This window comes from Myotis davidii, unplaced genomic scaffold, assembly GCF_000327345.1.
Source record: "Myotis davidii unplaced genomic scaffold, ASM32734v1 scaffold62, whole genome shotgun sequence".
Classification (NCBI taxonomy): Eukaryota; Metazoa; Chordata; class Mammalia; order Chiroptera; family Vespertilionidae; genus Myotis; species Myotis davidii.
The window spans coordinates 2,560,453-2,574,113 of NW_006295180.1; the positions used below are offsets into that span (position 1 = coordinate 2,560,453).

Below are 13,661 nucleotides of genomic sequence, written 5' to 3' on the forward strand. Positions count from 1 at the left end.
AGAGATTGTGAGGCTGCTGCCGAGTTCTCTGCTGTCCTGGGAGGTGGTTTCAGGGAATCGCCACGCTGGTGGAGTAAATAGTTCTTGGCTTGGCATCATATAGTCAGTCGACAATGATGAGTGAGTGAGTGCACTGGGTAGGCTTCTAAATATTTTTATTTTTAACATATACATTTTTATTGATTTCAGAGAGGAAGGGAGAGGGAGAGAGAAGATAGAAACATCAATGATGAGAGAGAATCATTGATTGGCTGCCTCCTGCATGCCCCCCCACTGGGGATGGAGCCTGCAACCCGGGCATGTGCCCTTAGACTGGAATCGAACCGAGGACCCTTCAGTCTACAGGCCGACGGCTCTATCCACTGAGCCAAACCAGCTAGGGCTGGGTAGGCTTCTAAAAGCTCCCAGACAAGACACACTGTGTATCTTTATTGCTCTATTCCAAAGGAAAAGTTCCTTGTTGAATTTGATGTCACCCTGTAGAAAATAAAATGAGGCACTTTTTTCATCAGTGGAAAAGTTGACCAGTTTTAAGAGGCTGCCTGGGTTTGGATTCTGGCTTCAATCCTGCCATGTCCTATATGTCTGTGGGTTCTCTACTTTTCTGAGCCTCATTTCTTTATTTTTAAAACAGAGATAATGAAAGTACCTAGCTCCGAAGGTTGCTGACTTAAACAGGGATTTGTTTAGAGTGAGAGCTCAATAAACATGAGAATCCTGCTTAATCAGAACTTATTATGGTGAGCCGCTACTATCCATCCATTCATTCTTCCCTTGAGCAAATATTTATTGAGCACCAGCTATATACCAGGCACTCTCTAGATCTGTGCTTTACAATACAGTAGCCATTAAACGTACATAAATTAAAACAATAAAATAAAGAACCCAGTTTCTCAGTAGCCCTAGTCACATTGCGAGTGCTCAAAGGCCCCGTGTGGCGGGCTGGTGGCTGCCATGCTGGACAGAGCAGCACAGGGCATTCCCATCATCGCCGGATGTTCTATCTCATGGCACTAATCTCGAGGCTGGAGACTCAGCAGGGAGCATAGTGGTTACTTATGCTCAATCTGAACATGGATTTTTGAGAATTTCAGACTTTTGGATATGTTTTGTTTTCTCTCAGTTATAGGATGATAGGGCATCTACACGCTAGAATATTGGTGTGTCCTAAGTGTTTAGTACAGGTTTAACAAGGGGTGGTCATTACTTTATTATTAATAAGAAGGAGATGTGTATGGGAAGTTTCCTAAAATCCTCATTACATGTTGGGAAAAAATGACACTCCTGCCCACCTTGGGGCCATCACAGGTACTTCAGGCAGCAGATGGCATGGATGAGGCTGACTGACCAGAGCAGCTTTTGCTCCTGAGAGATTTTTCCTCAGCCCTCTCAGCAAAGCTGAAAGGCTTTCCTTCCTTTTGCCAAAAGCACAGAAGCAAAGGAGTGCAGTGGTGGGAGGGGACGAGAGGCAGGCCTTTGAGTCCCTTGAGAACCTGAGCGGACACTCACAAGCCGGTTCCTGAGGGAAGACCGACTTCACAGGACGGTTGCTTTCTACCCTGTTGCCAACACTGTGTGACTCTGAGGAAGGAGGGCTCCTACTGACTTCCTCATCTCTCCGCTCCCCCTTCTCTTTATCCAGGGGGAAAGGCTCAACAAATAGGCAATTACTATTTTCCTAATTATTATTGCTTCCCCCCCTCCCCCAAGTCCTATTCACTTTGTGAGAGCAATATCCATTTGTGTGAACACTCATGACTGGAGTTCCAGCTAGTGGTCCTTTGCCCTGGACCAGTGACGTTATGGACTGTTCTGTTCTCAGTTGTGGCTGCATGTAACATGGGAGCTTGGAGGGAGAAGTGAATGTGCGTGTGTGAGGGTGTGACACACAGCCGAGTGTGTCTCCACAGAAGGCCTCTTGACTGAAGTCCAGGTCAAAGTAAGGGTCTTGTGCTACTTGTTATTTCAATGTGCCATTGGCCTCTGGGCCTTAGCACCATCTTCTTAGAAACCTCAGTGCCATGAGAGCCAAGTGGAGGAAAAAACGAATGTCAGACTGGAACGCGAAAGAGGAAAGTGAGGGAGAGGTCTACGTAAAGCCCAGCTTGTGCACCCATGGAAGCCACAGGAGCAGAAATAAGGGCAGCCAGAGGCCAGGGACACGGGTACCAATTGTTGGACTGCATGCCTGCTGTATAGAACTTCTCAATGGATCTAGAACATACATGTCATCTGATTGCTACGACCACCTTTTGAGAGACCCACCTGCTCTTACACAAACAGTCCCCTTTGGTCCTTTGCCCTGGACCAGTGACATTATGGACTGTTCTGTTCTCAGTTGTGGCTGCATGTAACATGTGTACAATAAATCATCTCTTCTGTCTTAGCTGGAGAAAAAATTTGTCATTGGCAGCTCCTCTCACCTCCTACGTGATTATGAATAATGAAAAGTGGGCGGTGGAAAATGAGATTCTTTCCCTGGCCCTGCCTCTTCCCCTTTTCCAGGAGAGCTAGGGCACCAGAGGGGAACACAGAGCAGGTATGGACACTGAGGGGAAAGCGCCTCACGGTTCTGTTTGCCTGAACGTCTGCTCCTTCCAGCACCACCCACGTGGGACATTTGTTTATGTCACACAATAATGCTCTCTGGGAGCCCTGGGGGACAGGTTTAGGGCCCATGGGGATGTAGCCTGTCTGACTTGATATGCACAGCCTTTCACATCTAGGGCACAGAGGCGGCCTGGCTTTCCCTGGGAGCCCAGGGATGCCACAATGCTGCATTTGTCTGGAACTGAGACTGCAATGTAGCTACTTGTGCTTACCCAGGTACTGTGGGCTGTGGTCCACAGCTGTGCGCACCGGGAGTTCACAGGGGATGTGCAGCGAGCAGCTGTCATTTGCTTTTCTCCTTTGCAGCCCCCACGGCCAGGATGATACTGATAGCTGTGCTCATGCCTTCCAGGGCTGGGGAGGCCAGTGGGATTGCATGGGCCCACCCTCCAAAGGGGGCCCCTGCTTGGGTATTTGTCAGTTGTCAACTAGTTCATTTATATTCATCACCCATGTACCGAGTGCTTACAATGTGTATGGCAATATTCTAGATCAGCAGTCGCCAACCAGGGGTCCGTGAGGTCCGAAAGGTTGGCGACCGCTGTTTAGATCATGGGAGGTGAGAAGAGGTCAAAGATGTATAATCTGATATCTTCTCTGGAAGACCTTGTAATTTATCCAGAACCTACCCATCCCTTTGGAAATGAGAAGAACTAACATTTCACAACTACTTACTGCATACCAGGTGCATGTCAGGCATGGTCAGTGTCATCTCATTCCCACCTCCCATCCAGCCTTCAAGGTGGGCATTTAGCATGTCCATCTTACAACTGAGAAGTTTAGCTGGAGAGAGGCTAAATATCATTGATTCAAAGACATTTTTTCACACTTTATAATCTAAAATCGATTTGTCTTACAGTCAAAGTCATGGAATAATTTAATTGGCAGAGACTTTTCTTTCAAGTCAGTAAAATAATTGTAGGTCTTTGCAGTGGTATCTTTGTTTCTGAAAAATTGTGTATTTTGTTAGGTTCACCCAGCTGAAAAGAAGTGGAATCAGAATTCGACATAGGTTTGTCTGACTGTAAAGCTGTGTGTTTGTCCCCACAACATGCTGCAGAGTCCGTGGTCCTGGTTTGTTCTTCTTTATCACTGTGCAAAGGCCGTACGTTTTTCACAGACGACGTATGAAAAGGGGGAAATGACTGAACTGGAGCCACACCATCTAATTCCATAACCCAGGAGGCAGTGGCATGAGGAACTGCACGTGTCAAACAGGATGTTGAAAAATTGGGAAAAATGTTACTTAATTATCTTCCCTTCTCTACTGATTAGAACTCTTTGTTTTAAAATCCTCACCCAAGGATATGATTTTGTTGATTTTTTTTTAGAGAGGAAGGGGTTGGGGGAGAGAGAGAGAAACATCGATGTGAGAGAGAAACATCAGTCAGTTGCCTCCAGTATGCACCCCAACTGGGAATTGAACCTGCAATCTAGGTATGTGCTCTTACTAGGAATCGAACCCACAACCCTTTGGTGTATGGGACGACACTCCAACCAACTGAACCACGTGGCCAGGGCTAACCCATGTTTTAAAGGCCAACAATCAATGGCAGACTGTGGGGAGGTTCAGATAGAAAGGAGAGTACTGCTGCATTCCTTCTTTTGTTCCGGTGTGCTCTGCAGTGTTTGTACCTGCAGGGATCTGCTAGGGATGTGGCAGAGGCCTCTTTACTGTCCCAGAGCACCATGATAGGAGACACAAACCAGCTCCTTCCCCCGCAGGACTGAATTCTGGGAGGTCCCCAAGTGCAGGCCTTTGTGTGTGTATCATTGTCACAATATGCTGTGGTCAACACTCCCAGGTATGAGGCAGGGTCTGTTGAATTCCACAGCTGACCTGGATTCAGAAGCGGTGTCAGAACAAGAGACTGCTGCCAGGGTTTGCATACCCTACGCTTCATCTACACCCTCTTTCCCCCCCACCCCCTCCCCCACCCCCGCAGGCTTTGAGAAGTCACTTTCCTGAGATGAAAAGCAGCTGATGTGAACCACAGAGTAGAAAGTGAATGATCGGGCATCTCATGGAAGCGGGTGAGAATCGTGGAGGGAGAATACTCCTGGCAATCAGAACAGCAAGACAGGCCTGGAGGGACCTTTCTCTAATGCCCAATGGAAACCGAGTTTCAGGAGTTGAGTGGCTTGTTGGTCACACAGCCGATCCATGAGAGCCGAGTCAGGACCGGACTCTGGACTTTAGAGAGTGTTCCTTTTCCCTTCTCAGATATTTAGTCACTCGGGGCGTGAGTTTCTCCAACACTGAGGAAAACAGAGGCTGACTTCTGGGAAGCTCGCCTATGGAAATTACCTCAAACAATAACTGTGAAAATACCTGTGTACAAAAGAGTGTTCAGTGAAATCTTATTTATATTTCTGAAGCACTAGAAACAAACACGAATGGTCCACAGTAGGGAAATGGTTAGGAAAATATGGTAAATACAGTTGATTAAATAATAGCCATTGGAATGATATATAGGAAGACTAGCCAATAGAGGGATTTTTTAAATGATATAATTATAGGTAAAGAAAAAGAAAAAAGAAATATTTGTATATCATGGTAGCCTTGTTTAAAACACACATGCCCAGAAAATTAAAATCTGATAGGTAATAAGCCCAAATACTAATGATGGTTATTATGGGATTGTGGGATTTGATTTTTTTTCTTCTCCACATTTTCATTTTTTTGAAACTATGATCTGAATGGAAAAAATGTATTTTTCAAAAGAAAGAGACGATAACGTGGGACAAATTGTTTGGCTGGGCTGACTCTCCAGTTCTTGCATTCTGTGATGCTTTGAATCTGGGACAGCTGTCCCAGGCACCTGCAGACGTTATGGTGGAGCAGAAGTTATTCTAGCAGTGGCCGAGGGGCACGGGGGTCCTCCAGGAAGTGGAAGTAGGTGTTTAAAGGTCCAGGACTTGGCTATTGTTCCAGGGGATAATTGGATGTGACTCTGAATTTGGGAACAAGCCGTAAGCTCCTTGGTTGTATGGTAATTTGTTTGTAATTCTAACCTTGCGTAGCCAGACCCACATGCCGCTGGAAAGGGCTGGTGAGGTCCCAGCCTGGCCCCTGCCTCATGGGTGGGAAGAAAAGCTCTTGTTGGCTCTAGCCTTCCAAAGAAAACGGGAATGGCGCACTGCAACATGTCCAGCGTTCATGTCCCCTTTTCTTTGCAGGGACTTTTCTTTTTAGCCAGACCTGTGCTGGTGTGGATGGTGAGTGCCTTCAGAACCCTTGTTCTGAGAAAATGCATCACGTCTGCCGGAACTGCTATCTGGGATGGCGATGTGGGGCAGCCATAGGGTGTTGGTCTGGGAGCCTGGACAGGCTGTTCTTGTCCTGACACTACCAGTAATTGGCTGTGTGGCCTTGGGCAAGTGACCTCACCTCTCTAGACTTTCATTTCCTTACCCATAAAATGCAGGCGCCAGAGTGGGTTTATGAGTCTCTGCCAGTTCCCACCTTATCCATCTAGTCCAATAACTTACTTTACTGTTTTTTTTTTTTATTTTTTAACTTAAGCAACAGACATTTATTTTCTCACAGTTCTGCAGGCTGGAAGTCTAAGATCAAGATGCTGGCAATTTTGGAATTTTCTGAGGCCTATCTCCTTGACTTGCGGATGGCCATCTTTTCCCCATGTCCTCACATGGTCCTTTCTCTCTGTGTGTACACCAGGCATGTCAAACTCGCAGCTGGTGGGCCGCATGCCTCGTGGGCCGCATGCCTTGGCCCGCCAGCCGCAAGTTTGACATGCTTGGTGTACACCCTTGGTCTCTTTCCAGTAACTCACTTTAAAGACTTGGCACTGGCTGGGAAAAAATGATTTGGTTTGGTAAATATTTTTAAGTGCTGTATTATTACCATTGCTGTCAACTGGTTGATCAGCCTTTTTTTGTGTGTATGTGTGTGTGTGTGTGTGTATGTGTGTGTGTGTGTATATCTGTTAAATCTGTTATACAAACACACACAGGTCTCCTTTATAGCAGGAAGAAGTCTTTCCTTTATCTTCAAGGGAGGCGATGCTTGCATTCTGGGGACAAAGTGGCATGGATGGTGTGGCTTAGTGTGATAGCTGCTTAGTCGGCAGTTTGTGTGTACATCTGTGTGTATGTGTGTATGAGGGTGTGCACTGTGCCCATGATGGTGTGGATTTTTCCCCTTTAATGTCACTGCTGAGAACACATCTGTATGGGTAGTTGCTACTACCCGCTGTCAAGTTAGGAGTTTAGTGGTGTTTGGTACAACTTCTGGGCACAGTGGGTGTTGGGGTTAGCTTTTCGGCAGGTGCCCCATTAAGCAGATGGTGCTCCACTGCACTAAGGAAAGATGTAGTTTTGCCCAAGAAGAACTACTGCACTGTCAGCAGCAGATCAAAGGGAGGTTCATTCCAAGCCACTCCAGACCAGAAATTGTAGTGGGGACAGTCTACAGGAGACCAGAGGGAGGGAGACCACAGAGAATCACCCTGTCACACTTGAGTCATTGGCTGGGTGCAGCTGCTTGTCATGCCAGTGTCCGTCCAAGTCGGGCCCCCTCTGCGTGTCGTCACCATAAAAGGTAGAGATGTGACATGAATGCATTGTGTGTGGGAAGCTTGTTGTTACTGATCATCCCCCTGGCAGAGGAGTGAGTAGACCCCACAGGTTGGCATAAAGACAAACCCTAGGGAGGGTCTTGAAAGGAAAGTAACTGTTTACTTCTCCCATCTTTTCTCCCTGTTACCTCCTAACTCAGGTGGAAAACCCACGCCATCTGGGAACACTAAGAAGGCACAATAATATCATCCTGTAGCTTCCACAGAGTTACATGAGCAAAGACTCAGGGGCCAGCAGAAAATGAAGAAGCCGATTGAGGCAGGATCTGTGTCCGTGGGGGATGTTTTGGGTTGCCCTAGAAGAGGGGGTGGTGGTGGTGGTGGAGGGTGGCTCATGTCTTTCCCAGCACTAATTTACACTCAGTTTCCGGGTTTGAGGCTCATCATCAATAGGGAGGTTCCTGAGATCCAGTCTAAACTCAGAGGATCTTTGTGTTCATAGAGAGCCCTGCGGGTTCTTTGCTGAGGAGACGTTTGGTGTGCTGACAGTGTCCTGCATCAGATGGGTGTTGGATGACCCGGTTTCGTTTTACATCTGCTAATAGTGCATATGGATCTCTTTCTCTCTCCTTGACATTTTTAGAGAGAAAGGAGCCTTGATGGGGTCCTCTTCTTGATGCTACCTTACGTTGTGGCCTGACACAGTTTCCTAACATTGCCGGACCCAATTCCTCTTAAAAACATGAGGGGTTCATTTACAGTGGTTCAGCCCAGCTGCACATCGGGCACCCAGGAAGATTTCGAACATACTGACATGCAGGCTGCACTTCAGAGCAATTACGTAAGAGGGTAGGAATTAGGCAATGGTATTTTTAAATGTTTCTCAAGGTTAAGGAGTTTTGTTTAAAAGAGTGCTTCTCGCTTTAACTGGTTCGGTTCAGTGGATAGAGCGTTGGCCTTTGGACCAAGGGTCCTGGGTTTGATTCGGTCAAGGGCATGTACCTGCGTGTGTAGGAGGCAACCAATCAGTGTGTTTCTTTCACATCGATATTTCTCTCTGTCTTTTCCTCTTTCTTCCACTCTCTCTAAAATCAATGGGAAAATATCCTTGGGTTGGCATTTAAAAAATAAAAAGGTAATTTATTTAAAAAATAAAACAAAAGAGTGCTTTTCAAACTTTAACATAATCTGACCATCTTGTTAAGATGCAGACTTGGAGTCCTTAGGTCTGGGTGGGGCCCGAGATTCTGCATTTCTAACAAGTTTCCAGGGTTGCTGATCCAGCTGGCTTACAGACCAAGCTTTAGTAACAAGGTTTAGGATCCAAATAGGAGCGGTGGTACAAGGCACAATAATTCTGTTTGCAAAAATGTGGCACAGCCACTGTACTACGAAATGAGCACAGAACTAGCAGCAGTGCTGCGCAGAGGAGGTGGCGTTGGAGAGCCCCTGGGACAGTGAGGGGGCTTGCTTTGCGTAGAATCTGATTGTGTTCTCCAGAGAGACACAACAATAGGGTGTGTGTGTGTAAAAATATTAATTTTAAGAAATTGACTATGCACTGTGGACACTGGCAAGTCTGAGATCTGCAGGGCCATACAGCAGGCTGGAGACCCAGGGAAAGGTCAGTGTTGCAGTTCAAGTCTGAAGACAGTCTGCTGGCAGAATTCCCTCTTCTTTAGGGGAAATCACTCTTTTTTTTTTTTATTAAGATTTTCAACTGATTAGATGAGCCTCTCGCCGGTTATGGAGAATAACCTGCTTTACTCCAGTCTGCTATTTAAATTTAATCTCATCTAAAAACTGCTTTTGCTGAAACATCTAGAACAGTGGTTCTCAACCTTCCTAATGCTGTGACCCTTTAATACAGTTCCTCATGTTGTGGTGACCCCCAACCATAAAATTATTTTCATGGCTACTTCATAACTGTAACTTCGCTACTGTTATGAATCGTAATGTAAATATCTGATATGCAGGATGTATTTTCATTGTTACAAATTGAACATAATTAAAGCATAGTGATTAATCACAAAAACAATATGTAATTATCGATGTGTTTTCCGATGGTCTTAGGTGACCCCTGTGAAAGGGTCGTCTGATACCCAAAGGGGTCGCGACCCACAGGTTGAGAACCACTGATCTAGAATATCATTTGACCAAATATCTGGGTTCCAGGACCTAACATAAAATTAACCATCACTATGAGGGGAGTGGTTTTCCAGTTTCTTTTGGCCTTTGGGGACTATAGCTGGAGAGGATGGAGCTGTGGGCTAAGGGAGCAAGAATGACTTCTAGGCTCTTCTTAACCTTTGGGGGAAGGGGGAATGATGCTCTGACTCATCTTTGTTCTGCTGTCAATATAGAAGGGCCAGACTTCACAGGCCACAGAATTGGTGTGAGCTTCACTGTGGGTCTGTCTGCCTCTCCTCTGCCCCTGCCCCTACCCCTGTGGGCACTGGAGCCCAGATTAGTGTCTGGATCCTTCCAGTTGCCTGGCTGCATGCCCAGGCTAAATGATTACAGGGCAGAGCACATGGGGAAAATCAGGTCTGGAGGAAAACCCATGTGTGGAGCTGTGCAGCAGGCACTCTGCCTCACTCTCTTGTGATTTGAGTCACCCCAAAAAGGGGAAGATGAGCGGGGGCAAAAGTACCCAAATGTCTGTAGACAAGGAGCACGCTGTAGAGCAGGGCGTCTAACTTCTTTTGACCTTGAGCCATAGGAAGAAACACATCGTGGCCCAGTAGATACATAACTATAAAGGTATAGCTATAGATAACGTGTGTGTGTGTGTGTGTGTGTAAATAAAGTGGCATAAAATTAAAACAGATTTATGACCTGGAACTTACTTTTATTTCATTGGCATGTAATGCACTATGATAGTTTCTCTTCTGTTTCATTAAGAAGGAGGAAAGCTGGTCCTGTCCCGCTGAGCTGATTTCACAATGCTTAATGGACGATACCTGTGGTAAAAACGAGACCCAAATCCTGGTGGAGAGGAAAGAGCTTGGAGGGCCGTTGGAGCAGCGTGCCCAGCAGAGCTCCCGTGGTGGTGGGCACCGTCTGTTCAGCACTGCTGTCCAATGTGGGGACTGCTGGCCCAGGTGGCTGTTGAGCAGGATGTGGCTAGTGCGAATGAAGAACTGAATTTTACATTTCATTCCATTTCAATGCATTTCAATTTAAGTAGCCACACGTGTGGCTCAGGCGAAGCTGAACCTTAAATTGTGTTCGGTTTTCATTAATTTAAATGTAAGTAGCTGCCTGTGGCTAGTGACTCCTATGGTGGATCTGGGATACTGCCCTGCTTCTGCCTCTGACTGTAGGCATCGAGCCCCACCCCACACACTCCCTGTCCCGTCCTGTTCCTGACCGTCAGGTCTCCCATGCAGCCCTGCAACTGAAGGCTGGACTCGGCTCCACCTTTCCGGGTCCTGGTGGGTAGGAAAAGGTCGGCTAAACGCTTACCTGGGGCATGTAGTTAATTAAATGCCCCAGGCGGTGTTCAGATAATGTGCTTTGCATTTGTAAATGATCCTTCAGAAACCTTTCCCTTCTTCCTTTCAGTGGCTTAATTGCTCACCTGTGTGACTTGACAGTTTGAAAACAGAGATGCTTTCTGCCTGATGAAATCTTAGCAGCCCATCTTCACCGACTTGCTGAGCTCCTTGGATGGCATTTGCAGCCTGAACATGAGGTGCTTCGCTTTCCTCAGTTGCTTTCTTCTAGACACCTCCCTCTAGGCCAGAGGTCGGCAAACTCATTAGTCAACAGAGCCAAATATCAACAGTACAATGATTGAAATTTCTTTTGAGAGCCAAATTTTTTGAACTTAAACTATATAGGTAGGTACATTGTTATTAACTTAAGTAGGGTACTCCTACGGCTTAGGAAGAGGGGCCAAAGAGCCGCATGTGGCTCGCGAGCCGCAGTTTGCCGACCACGGCTCTAGGCAGATGTAATGGCCAAAAGGAAGCCGACAGTGGGAAACCCGGTGCATAAGTTACCCTCAGGGTGCATTGGTTCGTTTTTGTTGTTTGCAAAGCTAACGCGTACATTTGAGGTTTGGAGGACAGACTTCTAGGAGTTGGCATTGACCTCAAGGCCCTTATGAAAAGATGAAGGGGCCCAGGAAAGGAGGGGTGTGATTTTTTTCTCACTGGGTCTCAGAGAGTTCTGGTAGTCAGAGTCAACCTTGAGGGGCTTTGGCAGAACATATAACTCAGCTTATTTTACTTGTCAGGAAATGATTTCTTCTCCCAGGTCCTCATGGCTGAGAGGACTGAAGGAGAGAGGTGGGAAGCTCATAGCCTGCTCATTTGTGCTGAGCCAGCAACTGATCTGAGGTGTTCTGCCAATTCATTTTGGCTCTGATGGGAGGGGTAAACAGAGGGACAGAAATTATGTCTGGGAAGAGCCCTAATTCATGACATTCAGAAATGGGAACAAGATCACCAGCTCCCAAAGGAATAAATGGCTCCAGGCTGCTAAAAGAATTTATCTCATTCACTTCTGTTTTTTTTCTGTGACTAGATAATGAGCACTCAAGATGAGCCATGTCAGCTCCTCCTACACAGAAAGGCAACCTCTTTTGTTAAAAGTGTAATAGGTGTCATGTACCAGGAATATCACTTAATTCTTACCACCACACTCTGAGGAAGTGATTAGCTTCATTTGCAGATGGAGAAACAGAGAGGTTAAGTAACTCACCCAGGGGTACACAGCTAGCAACTGCCAGCATCAGAACCTGCACCTGCCCTTCAGGCCATTAAACTGCTGTGCTGCTTCTCAGTGTCAGGCCTGACAAGAGGGAGGGGCCTGCAGTGCCCCGGGGGTTTGGTGACTCACTGCACAGTCCTTGGTACTCGCAGATGGAATGTGAGGCACTCATTGGCATCCTTATTGCCCATCACTCCGAGAGGTGGGACACAGCCCTGTGCTTGCTGGCATCCTTGGTGGAGGTGGGGTGGGATGGAATGATGGAGGAGGAGCATTCTTCTCTCTGAAGTCAGAGGGAGGAATTTATGGTGAGGGAAAGGGTGTACCTCATACATACCAGATAAAGGGAAAATCAACAGCACACCATCGCAGATTCGGCTGACAGGAAACAGCTGCTGAAGGAGGAATGGGCAATGTGAGGGCAGAGTGGTACCGCCCTGCTCTGGAGGGTGGAAGATGTGAGCTGGCCATGGATGGACAAACATGGGGGAGGCTGCGCTGACTCATTAGCCATTGAGGCTGTGCTGGAGGAATCACAGCTGTGGTAGGGCCTCGGGAGATCCAGGGTGTTCCCAATGGCGGCATGACACATGTGGGGGCTGAACGGGGAGGGCAGAGGCCCTTGGTGAGGCTCCGGCTCAGTGACACCAGGAGCCTGAGGGCTGCCCGTGATGGTCACGAGAGCAGCGCTGATGGAGGGCCCACCGTGAACAAGACACTCGGCCAGGGATATAATGGGGACTCCATACATGTCGACATGGACTTCCTGCTTCCAAAGGGACATGTTAGGAGATCAAAAGTAGACATTATACAAAAACACAACAAAACAGACTGTCAAAGTCACAATGTGAATGTGCTGTTGGCCTCTTACACCGCTCTGCTGCCTCCCGACCTCAGGCATGACCAGCTCAAGGTGACCCCTGTGTCCCAGGTGCATGGGTGACTCACCGTGTGCACCCATGGACATGGGCATCGCTGGTGCCCATCACCACGAGAGGTGGGAAATGAAAACTAAGGCAGGATCTGGTGCCAGCCAGAACATTGATCCAATTCCCTTCTTTTCTCCTTTAGAAACTCCCATCCAACACCACTAATTGGTGGCTCCCGGGAGGCCCCTGGGATTCCTGAGGGCAGCTCAGATGCGATTCAGAAGTTGCTTATCTTGAGTCTGTTAGAAGCAGAGTGAATTGGGGTCCCTGCCCTCCAGGGGATACAGTCCCTCGGGAGATGCTGTGACAGAGTGACAGGGCTGTGCTGGCCTTGGGTAACTTCCATGGGGTCTCAGAGGGGACAGGTGTGGCGGCACAAAGGGGGACTTTGCAGAAGCGGTGATGTATGAGCGAAGCTTTAGTGGGAGAGCTTTCCTGGTGAGGAAGCAGTGTGAGCCGATGGGCAGCACCAGGAGGGGGCACGGTGGGTTCAGGGAGGGTGCCCTGAGTTCAGGCTGTGGTCAGGAACAAAGCGGGAGACGCAGCTTAGCACAGCAAAGGGTTTTCACACTACCCAAGGAGCAGCCGTTCTCTGGGAGTGAGGAGTGACCCACCAGCCCTGCATTAGAAGACCCCTAGGGTGGCAGTGCAGAAGGGCCTGGAGGGAGAAGGGAATATATCCTCCTTTTTTTTTTTTTTTAATCTTTATTGTTCAGATTATTACATTTGTTCCTCTTTTTTCCCCCCATAACTCCCCTCCTCCCAGTTCCCACCCACTCTCCTCCCTCACTCCCCACCCACTGTCCTCATCCATAGGTGCACGATTTTTGTCCAGTCTCTTCCCTCACCGCGCGCCCCCCGC

General features: G+C 47.6%; 1 protein-coding gene and 1 long non-coding RNA gene across 2 annotated transcripts in view; both read left to right on the forward strand.

Moving 5' to 3' along the window:
- GFOD1 (glucose-fructose oxidoreductase domain containing 1) overlaps window positions 1-13,661 on the forward strand; it is a 109,778-nt gene that overhangs the window by 12,075 nt on the left and 84,042 nt on the right. The window lies entirely within an intron of this gene.
- LOC107184097 lies at window positions 6,746-10,420 on the forward strand. Its single transcript, XR_001514919.1, has 2 exons — window positions 6,746-8,000; window positions 10,056-10,420. It is a non-coding gene; the product is annotated as an uncharacterized LOC107184097 (long non-coding RNA).